The 14,559-nt window shown below is 45.1% G+C and overlaps 1 protein-coding gene across 24 annotated transcripts in view; it reads left to right on the top strand.

Moving 5' to 3' along the window:
- The first annotated feature begins 1,767 nt into the window (after window positions 1–1,767).
- The window catches only part of EPB41L2 (erythrocyte membrane protein band 4.1 like 2), a 220,350-nt gene continuing 207,558 nt past the window's right edge, over window positions 1,768–14,559 (top strand). For 23 of the 24 annotated variants that reach the window (XR_008629711.1, XR_008629713.1, XR_008629712.1 and 20 more), the window contains exon 1: window positions 1,768–1,926. The gene's annotated coding sequence lies outside the window, so the exon portion shown is untranslated. Of the gene's footprint in view, window positions 1,927–10,871; window positions 10,909–14,559 lie in introns of all 24 variants that reach the window. The other variant, XM_055134221.1, reaches the window with a different exon arrangement.

The raw sequence follows: 14,559 nt of genomic DNA, 5'->3' as shown, positions 1-14,559 counted from the left end.
GTCAAACAGAGAAATTATAAGGAAATGTGATGAGTTAACTTTGTTATGCCTAAATTTGTTTCATATTGAGTTAAGTGTTTTAAAAAGATTGCATCGGGTATAGATTAAGTTTTCACAGGCCCTAAATTGTTTACAACTTTAGGAACTCTTCAAAATCATAAACAAAAAGTTAGCTTCAAGGCCTTGAAAATGATGACTTCTAAAGTTTAAGTCTTAAGGGAGGGAGCAACAGTACAGTGGGTAGGTTGTGTTTGCCTGGCATGTGATGAACCTGGGTTTGATACTCTGCACCCTGTATGTTTCCCTGAGCCTGCCATGGGTGATCACTGAGCGCAGAACCAAGAGTAAGCCCTGAGCACTGCTGGGTGTGGCCCCAACAACAAACATAAAGTGTAAGTCTTTGTTAGTTTATTTGGCAAATCTGTCTCAAAGTTCATAATAGTGTTCTCTGGAAAATTGCTAGGTTTTCTTTACCATTACTGCTATCTAATCAGGTTTCTTCTCTGTATTTAGTTTGTTTAATAAGTTTAATATGGGTACTTGACATATGGTGGGATAAATATATGTGAGGGACTTAGGACAATGACAAACACATAAAAGCGTGCAGTAAATGTTAACTATTTTATTACTTAGAAACAGGATGTAAGCAAATAATTTCTCTTCTCAATTCTTAATATTCTCTTTGATGTAATAGAGATGATATTTGCCCTACCTTTTCCACAAGGTTATTGTGAAGATCAAATGATGAAATATGTGGGTGTGCTTTGTTAACTGAAAAGCATTCAACACATGGGAGGCGTTGTAACAGGTTTTATATGACGCTGTTAATTTTAGAAAAGTGTCCGATTCAAACAGAAAAAAAAAGTCCTTTATTTTGACTAAGGTGGAGGCACTAGTGAGTTCAGCCGAGGTGGGAGCGGGCTCAGAACAAGAAGTTTACGCGTGGCAGATGTTGGAGGCAATGACGTGGACATCCCAGCTGAGAGAGGGTTAAGGTAAGGTGAAGTGGTAGAATTTAAAAGAAAGGGATTTAGTGATAAAGAAAAGCAAAACTGGGGGAGGGCGGAGCAGTAGGAGAGCGGGTCGGGCGTTTGCCTTGCACGAGGCCAACCGGGGTTCTATCCTTGGCACCCCATAGGCCCCCCCACCCCAACCATCCGAAAACCGCGAGGAGGGATCCCTAAATTCAGGAGCACCTCCAGGTGTGACCTCCACAACGTAAAACTGTCCTACTCTGTCACCCAGGGCCTTCCCTGGGGCGGGCATAAAAGCTCTCCTCCTCCCTGGTGTTCCCCCAATCCTCCAGTCTCTTCCTTAGGATAACTCGGTGAACGCTTTGGGTTGAGAGGGACCAACCAGGCATCCTTCCTTCCGTGTCCCCAGGGGCCTGGACCACACAGGTGTGCCGGCTGGAGATTTTTTAGACAACGGGTTCATTTAGAAGAAACAACTCTTCAAACGTCGATTAAAAAAAAAAAAAGCATCTGCGGTCGAGATTCTCGGGTCAGGACACGGTGCTCACAAAGAGGCACCAACAGTCATTATCCGCGACAACTCCGAAGGGGCGACGTGTCCATCGCAGGTACCTGGCGACAGCGAAGCCGGAGAAACCCAGTCGGTCCCCGGGGGCGTGGCTGGGCTCGGAGGCGTGGCCTGGAGTAGGGGGCGTGGCCTGAGCGCCGGGGGTGGGGGGGCGTGGCGCGGCCGTGGGGGGGGGTTTCCGCGCCGGGAGGCGTCCCGCGAGGGCGCGGGCGGGGCTTCCGCCGCGCAGGGGCGGGGCTGGCGCGCCGAGTCCTCTGACGGCCCCAGCCGGGGAATTTCAATTTGAAACGCAGCGGAGGGAGGAGGCGGCGCGGCGGCCGGGGCGGCTGGGCTGAGGCTGGACGGGTCCCCGTGGCGAACGTGGTCCCGGGCTGCGGCGTCCGGGTAAGGCGACGCGCCGCGCTGAGGAATGGCGGCCCGGGGGCCGGCGGGGAGCCCGTGCCGAGCGCCGGGTCCCCGGGGGAGCTGCAGGGGCGGCTCGGATTTTTCCCTCTGGCTGCAGCTGGGAAGCTGATCCTGGCAGGAAGCGGTGGCGGGACTGTCCCACCGGTGGGGGGAGGGCGTCTGGCTTTGGGGATTTTTTTTTCTTTCCCCCCCCTTGCGGCTCCATCTCGCTCTTCTCCTCCCCCTCTTTCCCGGACCCCCTTGCCAAGCCCTGCCGAGGGTCCGGCTGCCCCTGTTGCTCCTCGCGGGCGCTCCACTCCCGCGCTCCCCGGCGCTCACTCGTGCGGGAGAGTCGGGGGTCGAGAGCGGGGGTGGGGGACGTGTTTAGGAGAGTGCGGGTCCTGCCGGGGGGGGAGTGGGTTCAGAGCCCCGCGTCCCGGGCTGCGCCGATCGCCCGCGGAGCGGGGGGGCGGTCGGGCGCGGGGCGGAATCCGGCTCCATCCCGGGCGCGGGGCGCGGCGCGCGGCGTGCGGCGCGCTCGCCTGTCGGGGTTTTGGAGCGGCCGCCCGCCCGGCCCCAGGGTGCGCGGGGGCTCCGGGGTGGCGGGGCGGGGGGGTGGGGGTGGGGTGGCGGCGCCCTTCGAGCACGACGTGATCTGGGGAGAGGGAATGCGGGGCCGGGACGCCGGGGCTGTGGGCCTGCCTGCCGCGCGCCTGGGCACTGCGGGGGGACGGCCGGAGGGGCTGCGCGCGGTGCCCGGCGCGGCTCCCGCCCCGCATCCGCTCCCCGGGTCCCGGGCTCCTGCCCGCGCCGTCCTGGAGGACGGTCGTGGGCCATGGGCGCTGCCCGAGGGGGGGCAGCCGTGTTCGTGGTCTTTGCAATTCCCAAATCCACCCGCCTTCCTAGCACCACGGCTGGCTTTTCTCCTCCAGGGTTAGGGGGACGAAGGGAAGGTTAGGAGATTTAATTTTTTTTTAAATTGTTTTTGGTAATTTGCAGGGTGTGGACCTGGAGGAAGGAGATCCGATGGGAGCTTGTAGGGCTGGAATTGGAGTGTTGATTCCTGGACCTGAGACTTTGGCCTTAGCAGCCAGGCGGGGTGGGTTGATGGGTGGGTGGGTGGACGTGGGGAGGGGCGCTCTGTCACTCTGCTTTTCCTGCATCATCAGTCTCCCCTGAGGTCCGAGTTTTTGGGTGGGGTTGGAACATCTCCCGCCCCAGAGTCCATTATTTTTGGGAGGGGTGTCTGTGCTGGAGTCCGCCCTACTGACCTAGGACGCCTTAAATTCAATTCCGCATCATGCAACCGCTGGCCCCGTTCTGAAAAGAAAAAAAGTCTGAATGTTGTGCTTAGGAGGGCACTGAGTGTATTTTTTCTTTTTGGGGTCACACTTTTTTTTTTCCCCTTTCGTGGTTCTTTTGAACTTCTGGCATCCGCAATGTTATGTGTTTGCCCAGCGTCTTCTTTTTGTCTCTGCCATTTAAGCATCTTTAGTTATTATTTCTAAATTTTTCGGACTTTTAAAGTTTTTCCTTTCATTCTTCCATTTTCTTTGGAAGTCTCCCCGGTTCTTTGCTCTCTCTCTCCACTGTTTCTAATATTATACGGAGAATTCGAATTTTCGTCCAGGTCCTCTGCAATTTCTTTGGGCTTGAAGGAAACAGTCAGATTTTTAGCCTCGGGATCTGGGGTTTGGAATTGTTAGTCTGTGGACAGGTTCTGCTGGGAAAGAAACAGCGCTCAGTCTTGTTTATTCCGTTGCCATTTGCAGTGCCTTTGCCGTGAGAAATCGCTGGATTGCTGTTGCAGCTACTGATTTGGCTGCAAAGCAACGCAATCTTGGATTGTGATAAGGGCCAACCAAGTCCATCCATCAGACTGTCACAACTTTTAAAGAGCTAGGCTGTGTTACCTGGCAGAACAGGCGTGATCAGTCTTGTAATTCAGTTTGGGAACCATCATTGAGCCTCAATACCAACTTTCTGGAGGTTATTGGAGAACTGTGCAAGTGGTAATGGCTTGGAACAATGGTGAGGGATTTCGGATTAATTTAATCCTATCTGTGTTCCTCATTTCTTGGGCAGAATTCCCACTGAAGTCAGTAGTGGTCTTGTGTGTAGAAGGAATGTTGAGAACAAGCTGCTGCTCATTTAGAATAAAGGGAAGAGACAGATTTTCTTATAACCGCCACCCCCCTACCCCCAAAGGTCTACTCATAACATCCTTACTCTTTTACCTCTAGTCTAATTAGTTCTTGGACTAACTACTAAAGGCCTTACAGAGAAAGGAGAGCAGTGAGTTGAGCTCCCAATTTCAGATTCTTGCTATCTGAAATAGATGGGGGTTGTTTGATGATTGAAAAGTGACCCTCCAAAAGATCACTTAGCAAAGTTAGAATTTACTGCAAGTGAGTGATAGTACAAATATCGCTAGTTTAAAAGTAAACCAGAGTACTTTCTACTGAGATCATATTACATAATTGGGTATGCCTATTAAATTCTAAAGTTTAATTCCAAGTAGAGAGAAGCAGATTTGCAGATTTAGGAGATAGCGCCAAAGAGAAAATGACAGCAAAATATAAAGCAAAGAAATTCAGATAGCTCTTGCTTATTTGGAAAGGTATCTCTCAGGAGTTGGATGTGAGTATGGGCTCTGTATTCCACTGGTGAATGTTTAGAGGTTTCCCAGATAGCATTGTGCTGATCTGAGTTTGTGAGCTCCTTAGGTCCTTTGCTTCTTAAGGATCTTGTGGTTTACCCTTTCCAAATTACCGGGTAGGAAGAATTAAGTTTAGAAAAACTATCCAGTCCTCAGATTTTAAAAATAGACTTTTAAAAATCAGAGCTGTGTCCACGTGTACTGCCCAACCGCTTGCTTTCAACTAAAAATACATGCACAAAGATGACAAAGCAGCCCTCCACCAAAATATTTATTGGCAGAATTACTCTGTAACTAGTAATATTGTAGTTATGTTTAACGTTGGGTTTTGCTCTGAATCACCACTCTCATATTACTGTGGCTAGAGAACTACAAAGGGTCTGTCTTTGCCATTTTATTCAGGAATGTGGGGTTTATATTTTATATGGCAGAATGTTAGAATTTTTTTTCTCGCAGATTTGAGTTTGTTTCTGTTTCTACAGGAAACTATGGGCTCTTTTCTTTTTTGTTCTGAACTGGAGTATTCTGTTTAGAAACGGAGGCATATTTCTGGGAAAGTATGAATTACTAGCATTTTTATAAGATGATTGCATAGTTTATAGTGATCTATACCACTGAGAGTAAAATTTTACATTTCTAATATCAGTATTGTTTCCTTGGAGAAAAAAAAGGAAATGGGCTTACCTCTCTCACCCCACCTTTATTTAGAAACTTTTTCATTGGCCTTATTTTTTTTTTTTTAAATGCAGAATTACTATACCTGACCACTATGGATACTCTCACAGATTCAGAAGCCTCAAGTAAATGTTTATGCTGGCTTTAGTAGTCAGCAAATACTAGCCAAACCCTAATTTACTGCCCTTTTATAGAATCTCGGAATTTCAGGGCTGGACCTTTTAGGAGTCAGCAAATCCACTCATAGCCCCGAACTTCCCCCTGCACACAAACATTTTTCAGTTTCTTTGGAAGACTGAGTTAATGGAAGATTTGTATATGATTCCCCCAAAGATTCCAGACAGAGCATCCTTTGGGAATGCCATGTTTTGGCACACAATGGCAACTTGATCGTCAAAAGATTTTTATCATTCCTCTGATTTGGCAGTGCCCCAGAATAAAATCTAAAATGAAGTCAGTGCCTGCCTGGTATCATTAACTGAAGGGAATGATTTTTAAGAATAAATGCAACAGTTATTTAGGAATTACAGATGAGTTAAAGAAGAAGTTAGAAATCATTCATTTCTAATATCAGTTAGAAATATCTGATAGTGATGACAAATGCTTTCTTTGAAGTCTTCTTTCCCTTTAAAGTGTGTTTATGTATCTTTTGTAAGAGAAGGAAATGCAAATACATAGCATGAAATGCCTATAACTTTGTACTCAATACTTTCGATGCAGCAATGAGCTATTGGACTGTTCCCTAACGGACTGACGGTGCTTTTATTTATTTAAAAAATTTTTTTTTGCTTTTTGGGTCACACCCAGCGATGCTCAGGGGTTACTCCTGGCTTTGCACTCAGGAATTACTCCTGGCAGTGCTTGGGGGACCATATGGGATGCCGGGGATCGAACCCAGGTCGGCTGCGTGCAAGGCAAATGCCCTACCCGCTGTGCTCCGGCCCCTGACCGTGCTTTTAGTGAAGAGTCTCAGAAAGTTGGAGTTGACTGTGGAACCACTTAGCAGCTATTTCATTTAGAAATGTCATGTGCTTGATAGTTCATATTGGAGAGATGCTTTTCTTTTTATTTCCTTTTTTTTTTCTTTTCTTTTTTTGTGGTTTGATTTTTGGGCCGAACCCAGCTATGCTTAGGGCTGACTCCTCACTTTGTGCTCAGTGACCACTCCTGGAGCCGGCTCTGGGAATCATATGGACTGTTGGGGATCAGGCCTGCGTGGGCCTGGTGCAAGGCAGCACCGTGCCCACTGTACTGTCTCTCCAGCCCCGAGATGCTTTTCTTTTCCTTATTGTTTTCCCTTGTTTTGTGGTTGGCTTGATCTTAGGCAGTGTTTTTCCTATTTAGAAGTACAAGTAATCTATGCAGTGTTTCCCTAAATCTCTAGTTGTGGGGATAGTATTTTAGTGATAATTATAGTGATTTTTTTTCTTCTTCTTTTTTTATTTTTAAGTTAATGTTTCTTTTTTTTTTCTTTCTCTTTATTTATTTTTTAAATTTTTTTATTGAGTCACCATGTGGAAAGTTACAAAGCTTTCAGGTTTAAATCTCAGTTATACAATGCTCGAATACCCATCCCTTCACCAGTGCACATATTCCACCACCAAGAATCCCAGTATAGCTCCACCCCGCACCCCCACACCCCTAACCCCTTCACGCCCCTAGCCCCCCCACCCTTAAGGTTAATGTTTCTTACCACTTAGTACAGGGCTAGACCTCATGTGACCCGTGCATGTATTTATACTGTTGTTTCTGGAATTTTCTTTTTATAGATTAAAATTGGACTAATTTCATATTCTCAGTTTTAAAATGGAAATGTCTCATTTTTAATGATAGTTACATGCATTTCACAATTTTACTCATTATATTGAGCCATCAAGACCTAAGTGTGTACAAATTGCCTTCCAAATAATCTTTATAGTACTATGGGATAACTGAGGAGTGTTTGCTAACCTGCAGTTTTGCATATGTAACTGAATCTGGCCTCTTGGAAATGGTTTCGCTCTCTCTAGTGAACCAGAAGGCTTGAAAGGGCTTCCAAAGTGATTCTGTCACTGTCTTTTGTGGGATCTTATTGTCTTGGTCAGGTAGGAAGTTCCCAAACAAAATGTTTCAGGCTATAATTGATGTCAGTTTCCCCTTGCTTTGCTCTTTTTACATCTGCATTATCAGCCTCAGTGAAAGAATTTTAAGACACTTTCAGGCTTATGATATCTTTTCGTCCTTCATCCCTTCCCCTCCCTGACCCCCTTTCTGGAGAAAAGACAATTGTGATTTTAAAAACATTGTATCTAGGTCACAGTACCAATTCTTTAATCATTTTCTCCAAGCCTTAAACTTAGGTTTTCAGATATTCTGTGGAACTTCAATGTTAACCTACCACACAGTAAGAGCAGTGATAAGTTTAACTATAATTAAAAGAAATTTTCCCGTAGTTAGTGTATTATACCTCTCACTGTTTTGGCAATGTTCCACTGCTGTTATACCCCCCCCCTTCTTATTATTTTGGAGACATTAAACTAAAAATATGATTTACACTTTGTTATAATTCTTAGTTTTTTTTTGCTCCAAACAGTCATGGTTTTCTAAATGTGTTTTTTTTTTTCTCTCTCATGATTGAGGAGCAGAAGAGAAGTGTGGAGATCTTAGGTTCAGACTCTTGACCTGGGGAGGGGAATGGAGTTAGCGGGGATGGTAGTACTTAGAGTGATCTCTGGGGTTCATGAACTGCATGAGATAAGATGTTTTGAGAAACAAAATATTGAAAACTGCTGACCTGGTTTAGTTCTTACTTTTGAGATTAGGGAAGTTCTTTATTCTTTTCCCCTTTTTGTTTCTCATGTTATTCTCTGGCCTTGAAAACATTTCTCCTTTCCTCTTCATTGTATTTCTATTCATTTGAACTCCTTTTGTTGTCCCTTTTTACCCAGTGGCCACGATTAAAGTGAATTTTGATATGATAATGGTCTCTTACAGTCTTATTGGTGTGTATTATGTGCTGTTATTTCCTCAAAAAATCCTTGTTGGGGGGCTGGAGCAATAGCACAGCAGGAAGGGCGTTTGCCTTGCATGCGGCCAACCCAGGTTCAATTCCCAGCATCCCATATGGTCCCCTGAGCACCGCCAGGAGTAATTCCTGAGAGTAAAGCCATGAGCAACCCTGTGCATTGCCAGGTGTGACCCACAAAAAAAAAAAAAAGAAAAAAAAAGTCCTTATTGGAATAGTGATTAGAAGGGAGTCAGTAGTGTATGTTTTGTAAGCAGGAGGCCTGGATTCATCCTTGGAACCTCCTGGTTCCTGGAGCATTGCCAGGATTGATCCCTGAGCACTGAGCAAGGAGTAACCCCCAAAAGAAGGCATCCTTACAGAACGTTCACCCTGTTTGGTGCTGATTGAATGCCACTTTAACCTTGGGTAAAATTTCTCACAGCTTCAGGTTCCTTACCTTTAGTATAAGGTTATAGTCATAACTATTCTCACAGTTATGTGAGGATTAAATGAACTAGTGCTTATATAATGCCTCACATAATGCCTGGCATCTGTGCAAATTGTTAGGTTAAGAAAAAGAGCTGGTGGTTTGCTTATGAATATGTGGTAAGCTGTTTTTTTGCAGTGGTCAGGGATAATTATCTGTGTGGAAGTAGTCTTTGATATGAAACTGTAATTTCCTTTAGTGATCACAAGTCAAAATCACTTAAACAATTTCAGCATGGTAGTATGGTATCTCTAGAATTTTTTAACTTTTAAGAAACTGTTTTACAAAATCTTTCCCACTTGTGCTAGTGTACCAAAAGCACATATATATGGCAAAGCTGTGGTCTGTTTTTTTTTAATGTTTCTAGAGGTAACTGATTCTGAGTGCACAATTTGTATGCCTATGCTAGTTTATAACTTTCTTCTGTAACTTAAGTAAACTTGCCAAGCCAAGGCTGTTAATAAGAGTTTTAATAGTGTTTAAATCTCTTCAAGTGACATTAAAATTTGACCATTATATATCCAGTACATTTTTTGATATGTACTGCAGACATGATTTTTTCCTTAACATAGCATTTTAACTTTAAATTAGTTGCTTAGCATTGAAACATGGGGGGTTTTCACAGAAATGTCTTTATTTTAGGCTGCCCAGGAAAAGCAGAAGGGTTTTGGCAACTGGCCTAAAGTCAGAAAAAGTGGAAGAGTTTTGGCAACTGGCCTAAAGTCATCCTCCATCCCAGAAACCATTAGCTAGAGCTAAGACATTCCTGCCTCTTTTATATAGCTTATCCTCTCCCTACTTTGCCAAAGTCCTTCCGATTCCTTTTGTTTTACCTCTAGACATTAGATTCAGTAGCATTGCACTAGTTCTTGGGATTGTTACTTTTAGATCAGTGTGTTTTTGTTTGATTAGGGGACCATAGTGTCCCCGGAAGCCTCTGCGTTATTCCAAAGGGGCCATAGGTGGAAATTGCATGCATTGAGTACCACCGTATGAGACTAGGGGGCAACCCGCAGGATGTGGAGCTGAAGGATGGAAATGAGTCCAAAGGGGTCATGCTCAGAAGGAAGATGGGGAAACATTGCTTTACTATTGAGTCTGTACCTCTTTTAGGGGTAGATACTACGTGACCTTCCCAACATTGGGTTTTTATACCTCCGGGGTGGGTAGTCATTTCTGTTTCTCTCTTTGTGAAAATTAAGCTTGAGGGTCAATGGTTGTCATCATTTCGGGTGTGCCCGTCATGTGACAGATCCTTAGAAATACGTAGAAAGGATGTTTTAAAAATTAAAAAAAATAAAATATGGGTCTTATCTTGGGCTTGGAGTGATAGTACAGGAGGTAGGGCTCTTGCCTTGCAGGCAGCTGACCCAGGCTCGATCCTTGGCACCCCATGTGGTATATGGCCCTGGACCCTGCCAGGAGTGATCCCTGAGTGCAGAGCTGGAAGTAATCTCTGAGCACCGCTGAGTATGGCCCAAACACACAAAAAAGGCTCCTCACCCAGCATTGCTCATGACCACTAGAGGTACTGAGGAACCGTGTGTTGTCAGAGTCGAAGTCAGCTTCTTGCACAGGCCAGACATGTGTTCTACCACCCAAGCCATATGCCCGATTCTCTTCCATATTTCCTCCCAGACTTCAAGGCTCATTGCTCTTAAACAGATTGCTCAGTTCTCTGAAGCCTATTGTTTCCTTCCAGCAGTTCATTTTTGAGCTTTACTTGTACATTCCATGACTTTTTGTAGAAAACATTTTGTTATATAAATTCACTATTGCACATTCCAGTATGTATCTCTAAAAGATAAGACCTCTTGTCAATAACTTGAATCCCATCACTATGCTTAAAGTTTCTTTACATCCTCAAATGTCTAATTGTACTAGGTATTAAAACCTGTATTTATCTCATTTACCACTTTTTGAGAAAGTTTGTTTGAATCAGATACCCTGGGACGTGGCTCAGCTGTGAAATGCATGCTTTGCACGCATGAGTCCTGCATCTGATCCCTAGGACTGCAAAATAAACAAACAAAAAGTAGCCCAGCAGCAGTTCTTTTGAAGATGCACACTTAATGATTTGTATATCTTTTAAGTATATCTAGTTATAATTTCCCTTCATTTCTTTTTTTTTCCTTTAGAAAAAGTAATATTTGGATTGGAGATACAGTACAGTGGGTAAGTGGCTCTTGCCTTGTGTACAACCCATCTAGGTTCCATCCCAAGTACCCCATGTGGCCCTGTGAGGACCATGAGAAGTGATCCTTGATTAGCCCTGAATACTGCCAGGTGTGACCTACAAACAACAACTCCCTGAACCTTTCTCCCACCCCCCCAGCCCCTCAAAAGGAAAAGTGATGTCTATTTTGTAGATATCAATCACAGTATTTTATTTATAATTTAGGTAACGTGGTTGCAGTTGTGATACTTCTATGGTTTTGTTGTATAAGAGTACTACATCTTCACCATCACCGAAGTGCCCACGACTCTCCATCACAGTCCTGTCACTTGTAGTTCATCTCTTTTCCTCTCTCCTCCCCACACAGCCTTGTTTCAGTTTCAGTTTTGTGCTCAAAAGTCAGGAGTCTGTCATTTAATATTGTCCATTGCCTTATTTTATTTCTTTCACTACACATGAGTGAGATCATCTGGTATTTATTCTTCTCCCTTGACTTATTTCACTTGACATAATGTCCTTCAGTTGCATCCAAGTTGCAGCAGATGGCAAAATTTCATCTTAAATGTACCTGCATAATATTCCACTGTGTATCCACACTTTAGGACTGGAGTGATAGCACAGCGGGTAGGGCGATTGCCTTGCATGTGGCCGACCTGGGTTCGATTCCTCCATCCCTCTCGGAGAGCCCAGCAAGCTATCGAGAGTATCCCGCCCACACAGCAGAGCCTGGCAAGCTACCCGTGGTGTATTCAATATGCCAAAGACAGTAACAACAAGTCTTACAATGGAGTTACTGGTGCCCACTTGAGCAAGTCAATGAGCAATGGGATGACAGTGCTACAGTATACACACTATAACTTTGGGACAATATTTATTGAGCACCCAGTGTCTCCTAATCATTTCCAGAGACTTTAATTTAATATTTAATCCTGATGATACCATACTCAGGGGCAGAAGAGTATGGTATCTTTTTTTTTTTCTTTTGCACACAAAGGAACTGGAGCTCTGAGAGTTAATAAGCTTGTCTAGGACACAGTGTCCTGGTGGGAGGGCTGAGATGCTAATTACACTCTCTTTCCAGTTCCAGGGAATGTTGAGATAGGGCGGAATGACAACTTTGAGATGCATGTAATTTAGAAAACTTCCCAAAGATCGATGAGATCTGGTTCAGGTGTTTGCCATGCAGATGCGTCTCCCTGGTGGGAGGGGTTTTGTTGTACTAAGTCATGGCTGAAGAGGGTTTCCTTGCCCTGGTTCAGCAGGCTGAAAGACCAACCGCAAGAGTAGAAGCCTCTTCTGTGTGTCACACCTACAGCCTGTGACACTACCTAGTGTTCTGACTTCACGCTTTCAGGGAGGGGTTTTTGTTTCCTGTTTAGTCTTTCACATTATCATCACTCAGCCCTTCCTTTCTCTGGAAAATAGCGTAGCTTCAAGGAGGCTCTCTCCTCTCCCATTTTTTTTTCTTGCAGTTTTTTTCTTTTTGAAGGTTGATTAGTTGTCCTACTTTCTTAAGGTGTGAGTCTTGCTAATTTCACCCGGTGGTATAGTTAACCTGAGATAACCTGTTCCTTCCGCCTCAGTGTTAACGTTTCTTTTTTCTCCTTGGTGAGATTCTCTGTAGGTGTGGGCTGTCCCTGACACCTTTTTGCTTGCTTTGTCTGCAGCCCCATCAATCGCTTTGTCTTCTAACTTATCCTGGAAAAGTACATTTTATGTTAATGTATTCACTTTGTTCTAGCCTCCGTTGCAGCTAATCTGTCCAAGCTTGATGCACTGATGATAAACGTGTGCAAAAGAAATAAAAATAACTGTTGATCACAGATGGTCAGCCAGCTCTGGTGGTTGGTGATTTTAAACATGTTGTCATCCCCAGCCCTCCTTACAGCAATGTCTTAAAATAGCTGGGATGCAGTTCATTTTATAGATTGAAAAAAAAATGAGGTTAAAAATGAAATGATGGGTGCCAGAGCAATAGTATAGTGCGTAGGGTGTTTGCCTTGCATGCAGCCAACCTGGGTTTGATCCCTAATATCCCATATACGGTCCTCTGAGCACCACAGCGATTAATTCCTCAGTGGAAAGCCAGGAGTAACACCTGAATGGATGTGGCCCCAAAACAAAAACAAAAATAAAAAACAAATAGGAAAAAAAGCAGCAATGTGCTGAAGGACTGTTAACTTGTGTGCTGTTAAAACCTGCTCTCCCCCCGCCCCCACCCTGGGACTTTAGTTACTGCTTTTAATTGCTTGATATTACTCTGTAGAACTAGAAAGGTTTTTTGGGGGATGTATGCCAATAGGTGTTCGGGAAGTGCAGGGGATCCCTTCAGCAATTCTCAGCTGAGCAGGCCAATGGTTCAGGGCAAGGCTCTGAGGAGTCAATGCTTTTTTTTTTTATTCTTTTTGGGTCACACCTGGCAATGCACAGGGATTACTCCTGGCTCTGCACTCAGGAATTACTCGTGGCAGTGCTCAGGGGACCATATGGGATGCTGGGAATTGAGCCCAGGTTGACTGCGTGCAAGGTAAAGGCCCTACCCATTGTGCTATCGCTCCAGCCCCTGTTGGCGCTCTGGCTCTTGGGTGCCTTAGGGGATTACTTGGGCAGTGCCAGTGGTGGTGCCTGGGGCAGTGGCTCTCTGGGTGCTATGGAGATCATGTGGTGCTGGGTCTCAAACTGGGTTCACTCAGAGGCAAGACCTGTGTAGTATCTCTCTGACCCCCGGAACTTGAAGGTATTTGTGGGGGTGGGGATGGGAGCGTTATTTGAGATAATCACAAGGTGCTCTGTCTGTTCCTGGTTCCAGACTCGGGAGTGATCCCTCCTGAGTGATTGCTCAGGGGACCCAGTGAGGTGTGGAGATTTGAATCAGGATCGCAGTCACTGAAGGACAAGTGTCTCACTTCCTGTTATAATGTTCCAGCCGTAGGCCTTGAAGTTTTTAGGAATTTGTTGGTATCTTGGGTTGAAGTGATAGTACAGTGGGTAGAGCACTCGCCTTGGATGCTGCCCCTAGCCCTAGTTTGATCTCTATTTGGTCCCCTGAGCCTTCCACGACTGAACCCTGAGCACAGAGCCAGGAGCAAAGCCCTGAGCATCTCAGACTGTTGCTTCCGAGCAGACAAAAGAATTTGTTGTTATGTAACTTATGAAAGATAACTATTCTTTGGCTTCCTCATTCCATTTTTAAAGGTGTGAGAGTCCCCTGTCATACTGGGTTGCTTGTGCTCTGTCTTCCTTCCACAGTGTCACCCCTGGGGTCTCTAAGTGGCCGACACTCTTCCCCCCACTCTTCCCTTAGCTGGAGCGTGCTGGCCTGATCCTTGGGGGTGGTAGTAGCGCCTGGTGCAATTGGACACACCTTCTGTTTGTTTAAAGAAGGTACATTTCCCGGGGGATACTAGGTGATGGTTTTTGTTCGTTTGTTTTCTGAGAAAGGGAAAATAAGTGAAGTTGGGAACATCTGGTGCAGTGTTTCCGGTCTGGTGTATCATCCTAAGAAGAGCGCACCACAGTATAAAACAGACCCATATGAAATGTGCGCTCCTCACAGTTCTTAATCTTTCTAGTGCTTTTATAGTTTTGTGCTGTTTTATTTACAGAGCACATGGCATTCCTCAGGGCCTTCCCTGGGGGACTACTTACAT

This window comes from Sorex araneus, chromosome 4 (genome assembly GCF_027595985.1).
Source record: "Sorex araneus isolate mSorAra2 chromosome 4, mSorAra2.pri, whole genome shotgun sequence".
Classification (NCBI taxonomy): domain Eukaryota; kingdom Metazoa; phylum Chordata; class Mammalia; order Eulipotyphla; family Soricidae; genus Sorex; species Sorex araneus.
The sequence above is the reverse complement of the archived record's forward strand: the minus strand, read 5'-3'. Positions and strand labels throughout refer to the sequence as shown.